We start from the raw sequence: 10,979 nt of genomic DNA, 5'->3' as shown, positions 1-10,979 counted from the left end.
GCTGTAAAAGTGCGCATTTTAACATGGGGAGTCTATGGGATTGACTCCCTTTTGCAGCCAGCTTCTAGCGGCCAGTAGATGAATTACAGTTTAAGTCACTTCCGTGTTGGTTTCACGAGAGAGAGCGGGAGGTTGCTGCTTGATCTAGACCCAAATAAGTGTAAATTTCTGTTTCTAATTTCCTTTCTCTCTGGATTATTCTCCTCAGGGTTTTAGTAGCGTGGCCTCAACGCTTTCTGCAGGACAAACGTGTTTGTCGCGCCTGTTTTGACATCTCTTGTGATTTGAGGGCTTACTGACACGATTGTGTTTGCGCACCCGCAAGAAAATCTGATATCTGTGATTTGTAAACTCTTCCTTTGTCTTTATTTCTCACACATTCACAGGTTTAATGGATGTCTGATTACCTTTCAGCTGCTGTGAGAATTGAAGAACTGATAGTTTAACAGTGCTGGAAATCTAGACCTCATTTTTGATTATAAGTGATGACACTTTTGAGAAGATAAAGACTAAAATATAATTAAAAAATAACAGTTATGTACAGTAGATGAACATGACACTCTTTTGATATGTGTCATTATTTAGAGTCTGGATTAGGGGTGTAACGATTCACTCGTTTTCTCGATACATCGATTACAAACCCTGACGATGCATAGGCCTATAAATTGGGACTTTATATTTCTTATCGTTTCCCATGTGTTCTTCTTTAATAAAATTTTTGGTAATTGATTGTTTTGCTTTTAGATTTAATGGAAATGAAAGGCAAACGGTATCACTTTCAGAAACATCATCATTTCACAAATGAAGACGGAAATGCTATCATTTTACAGACTGAAAAGAATATAATACATGAAAGTTTTCAAAAAACTGGCGCCAAAAGTTTGTGCACCTGCTCCGAGTGTGGAACGAGTTTCAAAAATAAAGGACACTTAAATGTGCACATGAAAATTCACACTGGAGAAAAACCATTTACATGCACTCAGTGTGGAAAGAGTTTCACATACAATAGCTCTCTCAAAGATCATCAGCTCTCTCACACTGGAGTGAGATCATTCAGCTGTGATCAGTGTGATAAAACTTTTGTTTTGGCAAGATACTTAAGAGATCACCTTAAAATTCACACTGGTGTGAATCCTCACATTTGTTCTTTTTGTGGAAACAGTTTTGCACATCTGAACTCTTTGAAAGTGCACCAGAGTATTCATGGTGTGAGACCTCATGTGTGCTTTCACTGCGGGAAGAGCTTTACTACAACCAGCCACTTAAAAAAACACCAGATGATTCACACTGGAGAGAAACCTTACAAGTGCTCACACTGCGGAAAGAGTTTTGCTCGGTCAGGAATCCTGAAAGATCATTTGAGAGTTCATACGGGAGAAAAACCGTACCAGTGCTCTTCATGTGGTAGGAATTTCACCTTCTCATCTACTCTACTAAAACATAAGAAAAAGCATTGCCCAAAGTTGTCTAAGTGATCAAAATTCATGTTCACTACCATCACTTTTAAGTAAATATTTAAAAATTCAGATTAAGCAGAAGCTGGAATCAGTTTCAGAGTGTCATTTGATAAAATTAATAGAGAAGTTTGATCATTTGACAAAGGTCAAAGTAAGATTACAGAAAACTAGTGTGTTGCTGTAAATCACTACAGTTTATTAATGGATACAATTTGTATTGAGGAGTTAAATTAATCATACTAACTGCATTTGAGAATCAATGGCAAAGTTAATCCATAAAATCATCATCCATATCATGAACAAACCATGGTTTTGTTTTGTTAGTTTAGCTGTTTAGAGCTTGAAGCATTGAGCACATTTTGAAAAGACTTTCTTGCATTGAAATCACTACATTTTGAGATTGATTAAAAAAAACAAAATGTATGTAACATTTCATGAATGCATTTACTTTTTTTAACTGAATTCAAGGTTTTAAACACCATACTGATGTCACGGTGTGTGGAGGCAGGCAGGACGACAAGGATTCCAATAATGATTTTTAATGTAGACACAACAAGGCAGATTCAGGTAGGGGAGACACACACACACACACTCTGGGTAACATACACAATAACCGACAGGTTCCGGCGGAGGACGGACTTCCAGGAGGAGGACGGCTAACAGACTCCAGGGAGGGGACGATGGAGGTAGGAGCCAGGGAGACGACAGGAGGGAACCGGAGCAGGAGGAGGAGCCAGGTGGGACCCAGGCCACAGCCATAATAGCGGCCCATGGTGGAGCCGACGGAGGGAGGAGCCATGGAGGAGGAATGTCCACCCACTCCAGGGGGCTGACCAACGGCGGCGGAGCAGGTGGTAGAGGAGCCTGAGGCGGAGACTGAGAACCAACGAGCCAGGGCCATGCCGAGGATCCGGGGGGCCAGGGTGGAGCAGAGGGCTCTGGTGACCAAGGAAGAGATCCGGAGTTCCGCTCAACAAAAGGGGAAGAAACCACAATAAACAGTCCACAGGGGTGTTACAACTGACCATTGATCAAGTGTGTATTTATATTTTTTCAACTAGAATGGCACCAAATATTTTTCAATTCCTGTTTAAATTGACACTTACAATATAAGAGAAAATAAAATCGGTTATGAAACCTAAATGAAATACACATGGTGATCTGTTTTTGAATGAATATGCTCGGTTGGTTTGTGCATAGCCTATTATTTGTTGTTATATAATGATTTGTGTTGTAGTCTGTTCTGTAGCAATGTATGATTTTATTTTCCATTTCATCCTGTATTTCTTATAAAAGTGATATAATGACTAAACTAGTCACAGTTTAATTTTTCCACTATATACTTTTGCATCTGACAGGCTTCACATGATGTATTTGCTTCAATTCACAAGCTTGTGTTGTGACTTACTTCTCAGATCTCCATTTTCTTCTCTTTCATGTTGTGTCCAAACATCTCAAGCATTTGATCTGATTCGGTCACAGTTCAGTTCACTAGAATTAACACAATATTCTGATCTGGGTCATCGTTGCATTTTATTTCAAAGTTTGTGCCATGGGCGTCGCTAGGCCATTTTTAGGAGGGCTTTAGTTCCATAAATTTCTACTCAGCCCCCCTAAAAAAAATGTTATGCACCTGAATTCATCATTACTTGCTTTATATTCAATAGACTAGTAATAACTTTCTGACAATGCAAAGCATCTGAAAATGTATAACCATGGTTCACTTTAAATAAATTAACATTTTGAATATATATTTAAATAATTGGCGATTACCTGGTCAGGTTAATGCAAAGTGGTATATTTTTATTGCAGGATTAACTGAGATATATTGCTATGTATAATATAATTTGTAATTGTTTAATAAAAGACAAAAGCAAGTAAATTAAGCTAGCTGATTGTTCAACGTAGCACATTTCGAAAAATATCAAATATATATCAAAAAATGATTTTGCAGCATTGAGTATTGTAGCCAATCACAGGCATTTCTGTTTAAAATCATGCTAATACTGAATATATACCTTCTACAAAGGCACCATCGAGAGCATTCTGACTAGCTGCATCACTGTGTGGTATGGCGCCTGCAACGCGTCCTGCCGCAAGACACTTCAACGCATAGTGAGAGCAGCTGAGAAGATCGTTGGTGCCTCTCTCCCCTCCCTCCAGGAGGGAGGACATTTACAACACCCGTCTCACCCGCAAAGCCCTCTGCATTAGAGGTGATCCCACCCACCCAACACACAGCTTCTTCAGTCTGCTGCCATCAGGGAGGAGACTGCGGAGTCTCCAGGCCAGGACCAGCAGACTGAAGGACAGCTTCATCCATCAGGCTGTCAGGAAGCTGAACTCCCTCCGGACCTTTGACCTCCGGCTATTGCTACAAATATACCCCAGCGACTTAAGACTGCTTTTGTGCTCCAGGGTCACATATATCTAACTTCATATTATTGTAATTGTATAAGCTGCACTAATTTAAATCAGTTTTAAATGGAAGGTGATTTTCAGTTTCATGAAGGCATTTCAGTTGTGCTGATTGGGATGCTGTCAGGAGGACGGGTCCAGGAGATTTTAATGTGCTGTGATTGCTAAAGAAAAAATAATAATCTAATGATTCAAACTGTTCAGGGATGCTCTTTCACCATTATTTCCAAATACTAATTCATATTAATGAGTAGGAAGAGAATATTATCATAACTGATGATGACAATCATGTTTTCTCTCCTGTTCTCTTTGTGGTGAATATCTCACCTCATATTTGATCCTTTCTGACCCATCAGAATGACACGTTCAGGTCTGTCTGCGCCTTGAGACACTGGAAATAAAAACCAAAATCAGTTTAGCTTATGTGTAGCTTATATAATGCATAAATATGAAACACACATGTTAACATTGCTTGTCGTATATTATACAGTACTATAGGCGTAAATCGGATGGTTCGTCATGATACGATACGATATTGATTCTCATACCCAGCGATACGATATTTGCAGATTTCGATACAGGAGAATATCGATCGATATATCGATATTATTATATTATATACCTATTTTAAACAACCATCTACATTTTAATTAACTCACAAATGCAACCAAAACATATAACATGAACATTTATTTTAAAATTTCACATCATGTTCCTCAATTGAAAAAATAGGCCTACACTTTTTTTTTAAATAATAAAGAAAAATTAATAATAAAAAAAAAAAAAATCAAGTCACACACAAGATCAGTAATCTTAAGATATGACAACAGTCTTTCAGGTTTCTGTGCTAAAATATGCAATGTGTAAAATAATGTAAATCATCATTAGGAGACAACACAAACGAGGTACTCCAGTTGTAGAAAAAATACATTAATGTAGAAAAAAATAATAATAAAGCTGTTAAAATTTTATTTGATACTTTTTTTGGCTGCTACTATGGGCTCAGTGCTAAAACCCTTTTCTACAGATAACCAAATTACAAGCAATAGCAGAAAATAAATGCAACATAACAAAGACACAAATTAAATGAACAGTGCTTTTCAGGTTTTTCAGGTAGATCTAAAATAAATTTTCAGGTACAGAAATGTAATAATCAAATGTAAAATAACACTGCATAGTCTTCACTGTATAGATTAAATATAGATTAATCCTTATAAAAGTTGTTCAGTCAAAATCAGTGAGATTTTTTTCTTTGACAGATGTTTTCTGTTAGTCTGCTTTCACTTTAAGAAGGATCCAATATACTGATACACATGCGTTTTCTTTCTCCACTGTTTACGTTAAGGCATAGGTCTAACCGACTGTGTTTACTAGGATATTCGCCAAGGCGACATGTTGATGTAATTTAGTCTGTTTTTGTTCATCCATGCACAAAAGAGCGGAAGAGAGCTCAATTAGGTATTAGCGCGCTGTAGATGCGGCTGTCTGTATGCGTGCGCTTGGGATGTGTGCGCGTGTCATGAAAGTGCGTATAAATAGTACGCCAAATAAAAACGAAAACTCGTGGTATTGATACGCAAAAATGGACTTTGGCGTGTATATGCTACGCGATGGGTAGGTTTCTGAAAACTTCTCACAAGTGCTCGACAAGAGTGCATTGACTGGAAATATGCATGGTTGCTGCCTAAAAAACAGTGCATAACAAATAAGGTGAGAGAAGTACATTTTAAAATATTCCATCTGGTGTACCTTGTTAAAACTCTTTTTCTTAGATTTCGTACAGATGTAGATGTTATATGTGATTTCTGTGGGACTGAGAAAGAAAATGTTGTGCACTTATTTTTTTACTGCATTTATATCTAAATGTTTTGGATAGATTTGGAATGTTTCCTTTGTAAATGCCTAGGCATGAAAGTTTACTTTTCTGAAAAATATGTATTTTTTTATTTTAATAGACAAAGATTACTACCAAATGTGGCCTTTATTGTTAATCTTTGTTTGATTATGGGGAAATGCCATATACATAAACAGAAATGGGCTAAAGGAAAACCCAACTTTTTGTTATTTCAGATAGATATGAAAAATTATATTGAGTTACTACTTGGGTTGAAAAACAGTAAAGCAAAACGCACTAGGTCTCTTTGTGAAGCTTTCATGTTATTTATATGATGATCTCATACCTGTTCTTTTTTCTGTTTATTTTTTTATTTTTTTACCTGTATTATTATTATTTATAATATACTGTATATTTTCTATTTCTTTGTTGTAGTTTTTGGATAGATTTGGAATGTTTCCTTTGTAAATGCCTAGGCATGAAAGTTTACTTTTCTGAAAAATATGTATTTTTTTATTTTAATAGACAAAGATTACCACCAAATGTGGCCTTTATTGTTAATCTTTGTTTGATTATGGGGAAATACCATATACATAAACAGAAATGGGCTAAAGGAAAACCCAACTTTTTGTTATTTCAGATAGATATGAAAAATTATATTGAGTTACTACTTGGGTTGAAAAACAGTAAAGCAAAACGCACTAGGTCTCTTTGTGAAGCTTTCATGTTATTTATATGATGATCTCATACCTGTTCTTTTTTCTGTTTATTTTTTTATTTTTTTACCTGTATTATTATTATTTATAATATACTGTATATTTTCTATTTCTTTGTTGTAGTTTATATTTGTTCAGTACCTTTATATTATATGTTGGAAATCAATAAAATAAAAAAAATAAAAATAAAAAACAAGCACTCGACAATTCCGTCAACTATCCCGAGCGTCTTTTACGCTCGCCCTTCGGGCAGTCTTATCCTCCCGACACGTGCGTTTGAACGAGAATGCACGCGTTGGCGGTAATGCATAGATCGATACATCGTATCATTAGACAATTTAATCGATGTATCGATCCATATGGATGGATCGTTACACCGCTATACAGTAGGCCTACATTGTATTTTTAAACAGACTGAATATTTTGGAAGTGGACTCTGGTAGGTGCATATGGATTTTTTCATTTTTAATTATGAAAATGTGTGTGAAATGTTTTGAATTGAAATATTCACGGCTTAAATAAACTTCAGCCCCCAAAAATGAAAGCCCTGAAAATACAAGGCATTCAAATGCAAGCACTTAATGCAATGCATTCTTTTTTCAAGTAGTGCAGTTCAACATGCTTTTTTGTTTCAAAGACATTTGTCATTATTTTTCTTCCATATGATAATACTCACGACAGGGTCTCATTCCAATCATACTGTCTCGCCTGTTAAGCTCCATACACTTTTCTCTGATATTCCATTTAGTTTTGAAACTTTCTCTCTGTACTCTAGTTCTCACAGTCTTTACTCAAATTTTTCTGAATTACGTTTCACGTTTCCTTCAGAACTTCAATTCATACTTTGTTGCAGTTCATTGCACAATCAGTCATATAAACTAAGAACAAACTTACAAGATTGCGCATAAAAGCCTGCCTTTCTGGCATCAATTTGTGTGCCCCTGGTTTACCTTTCTGTGTTCCCTCCCTTGTGGTTTTGTGCACCAGGTCTGACCTCATGCAACGAGTTTGAACTTGACTTGATGATTTCTGAGTTCTCTGAATAACTAGTTTTCATCAGAAATACTACTGTTCAGCCCACTTATTTACATGTATGCATTTATATCGCATTCAAGCTGTAGCCTATATTTTTAAAGTTCATGCATTTTCTGGGAAGCAAGTTGTTTTTTGCACTGTGGTAAACGCAAAAAAACATTGTTTATTTTTTTATTTATGGTGTAATAATAAAAAAAACATTGTAAATTATGTTCCTTGCTGCATTTATTTAAATGTATTATATGTTCATGTGTTGTAGACAATAAAGTTTTCTCTTTCTTTGCATGACTCTTTGCAAAATATTCTTGATGTACACAAACACGAGGTTACCCAATTTACAATAAAACATACTGCAAGTGTCAAAATTCATGGTTTAAAATACGCATTATTGTTTGATACCCTTCTTAAACGCCCGGATTTGAAATTGGGAGAACCATGATGTCAGGATTCTCCTCGACATGCCCCTTAACATGCATATTCGTCATATTGAATCAAACAGTTGGACATGTGTTGATTCACTGTAAAAAAATATATAACAGAGAAAGAATTCAGTTTATAAATTCACAAAGCCATGTAGAAATTAATGACCTATCAGTAGTTGAGTATATTTTGTAAAGCACAGAATGAGTCAAGGGTTTATAACATTTTAATGTGTTAAATAGGATTGTTCCAACAGAATATAGGCTAGTATCAAAGTTTTTTTTAAAATTCCCAGTCAAGGCTAAGTTGAAGTATTTCCTCAGCGACCAGCACGAATCAGTTCCAGGCATGACGAAGCAATATCGTCCTCTTTTGGAAGACCAAACAAAGTAGTTTGAAGCACACAGCGTCTTCACGACATGGCGGCGGCCGCAACAATACTACAGCGAGAATAAAAGTTACGCCTTCTTTCTTTGCGTAAGCATTTGGGCGGCGTTATGCAAATCTTCTCACATCGTGACGTAGACATGTGGGGTGTGTTAGAACGAGCCGTTTTAGGTAGGCGTGGTTGACTCTTAATGTTTATAAAGAATATCTCTTTGGATTTGAGACTTTAGTCTTTGCAACTTTACAGATCTTCTTTATGCACCAAGAGCTTGTAACACTCCAAAGAGAAAGGAAAAATTGAAATCGCATCATATGACCCCTTTAACATCCTCCACATTTCATTTAATTTAAATTCCTACCATACTGGAGAGAAAAGAAGTAGCTCGTTGATCTGCCAGTCTCAGGTCTTTCATGCGGAGAACTCCTCATATTTTCTGCATAATGACGCATTTAAAAGTTAACGACCAAATGGATGTTTATAAAAGTTCACATTGCTGTTGCAGATAAAATATAACACGGATAACAATAAATAAATATTTTTACCAGGTTAAATGTTGATTATTAGTATCTCAAACCCCTTTTTGTAAACCTCTCTACCTAACCGTTGATCGCGCGCATCCGCCACGTTTGTAGTTTTTCTAACGCGTTTTATTCGTGTTTGTAGTTCTGGACCGAATCCTTGGCCAAAGCGCAATGGATTGTGGGCAATTTTAGCCGTTATAGTGTGCACGGATCCACACTTCAAAAATCGACCTGAAATAGTAGACCATCAGGGGACTTTTGGCATACTCTTCAACATACTATGCTTTGGGACACACTTATTCTAATCTCACATACTATTTAGGATGGACAGTATGAACATTGAGACGCAGGGTTAAGGTGTGTTCTGAATAACTCATGTATGTCCATCAATCACAAGAGCCATTCTGCTGTTATGTAAAGAAAGACGTGTTTTGGTGCAAAATTCAGCAAAGCAGTCAAATCAAGATCAGCATGAGTCTATCAGTGATTTGATTTCTGCATTTTCGCCAAAACTCCCGTTATAATCAACAACGCACTGCTTAGCCTGTCTCATTTACATCGTGTTTTCACTGTTAGTTATGATGAAAGTATTTGATAATTGCATCATGTGCTTAGTAGACAACCTCTGATGCAACGGGAGTAGATCTAAACATAATGCCAGGTAGAATACTTTTCACGAATAGTCTTGACGGCTGTTATAGTGAAAACGCAATATACGTTTTTAAGAGAGTTCCAAGTGTAATTCTCATTTATGCAAAGATGTTAGCAAATCACAGCACTGGGCGTTTTCCAGCACTGCAGATTTTGCTCTAGAATCAGAATCAGAAAGAGCTTTATTGCCAAGTGTGTTTACACACACACAAGGAATTCGTCTTGGGGTTAGGAGCTTCCAGTGCAGAAAGTACAAAGATGGTGCAGACGTACATATATTTAAGGTAATAGAAACACTAATAATAAAGAGAATAGACAATAAATTATAAATAACAATAGTAATAAAAATACAGAGAAAATGAAAATGTCCATAGACATAAGTGTGAATGTGCATATGTGCTATTTACAGATGAAGGTTGAGTTATTTACAGATGTGCAGTACTGAGGTGTGTTATGTGTTGTTCAGGGATATGGCCTGGGGGAAAAACTGTTCTTGTGTCTGGTTGTTTTGGTGCTCAGTGATCTGTAGCGCCAACCAGAGGGCAACAGTTCAAAGAGAGAGTGGGCTGGATGTGAGGGGTCCAGAGTGATTTTCTTAGCCCTTTTCCTCACTCTGGAGATGTAAAGATCTTAGAGGTTGGGTAGAGGGGCACTGATAATCCTCTCAGCAGTCCTGACTGTCCGTTGTAGTCTCTTGATGTCTGTTTGGGTAGCTGAACCAAACCAAATAGTTATAGATGAACACAGGACAAACTCAATGACGGCCGAGTAGAACTGTTTCAGCAGCTCCTGTGGCAGGTTGAACTTCCTCAGCTGGTGGAGGAAATACAACCTCTGCTGGGCCTTTTTCACAATAGAGTCTGTGTGAATGTCCCACATCAGATCCTGAGAGATAGTGGTGCCCAGGAACCTGAATGACTCTACTGTTGTTAAGGTGCTGTCCATGATGGTGAGTGGGGAGTGTGCAGGCGGGTTCCTCCTGAAGTCCACGATCATCTCCACAGTTTTGAACGTGTTATGCTCCAGGTTGTTGTGACTGCACCAGACAGCCAGCTCTTTAACCTCCTGTCTGTAAGCAGACTCGTCTCCGTCCTGGATGAGACCGATGACTGTAGTGTCGTCTGCAAATTTCAGGTGTTTGACGGAGGGGTCCTTAGCAATAAGTCCACAAATAAGATCATTGAACAACCTGACCTTCCTTCCTGGTATTGTAGTACTTTTACTAACTGTACTATGAAGTTTTCTCACCGGTGAATGACACATGATGTATTGTAGTAATGCACCTTCAAGTCCAGTGATTTTGGGTGTTTTTGGGGACCGGAATGATGGTGGAGCGTTTGAAGCAGCTGGGAACTTTACACAGCTCCAGAGATCTGTTGAAGATCTGTGTGAAGATGGGGGCCAGTTGGTCAGCACAGACTTTTAGACAGGCAGGTGAAACACCGTCTGGGCCTGAAGCTTTCTCAGATTTCTATTTTCTGAAGACCCGGTTCACATCCTCCACACAGACCTTAAGCGCAGGTCGAATGGTGGGAGAGG

At 37.5% G+C, this 10,979-nt stretch overlaps 1 long non-coding RNA gene across 1 annotated transcript; it reads right to left on the bottom strand.

Moving 5' to 3' along the window:
- Nucleotides 1-3,968: 3,968 nt before the first annotated feature.
- LOC107718914 (uncharacterized) lies at nucleotides 3,969-7,279 on the bottom strand. The gene is made up of 3 exons (XR_001637470.1): nucleotides 7,102-7,279; nucleotides 4,203-4,266; nucleotides 3,969-4,039 (listed from the first exon to the last, which is right to left on the bottom strand). It is a non-coding gene; the product is annotated as an uncharacterized LOC107718914 (long non-coding RNA).
- Between the last annotated feature and the right edge of the window lie 3,700 nt (nucleotides 7,280-10,979).

The sequence above is a fragment of the Sinocyclocheilus rhinocerous genome, unplaced genomic scaffold, assembly GCF_001515625.1.
Source record: "Sinocyclocheilus rhinocerous isolate Xijiao unplaced genomic scaffold, SAMN03320098_v1.1 scaffold8114, whole genome shotgun sequence".
Taxonomy (NCBI): Eukaryota; Metazoa; Chordata; class Actinopteri; order Cypriniformes; family Cyprinidae; genus Sinocyclocheilus; species Sinocyclocheilus rhinocerous.
Note: the sequence above shows the minus strand (reverse complement) of the source record. Positions and strands in the feature narration are given on the sequence as shown.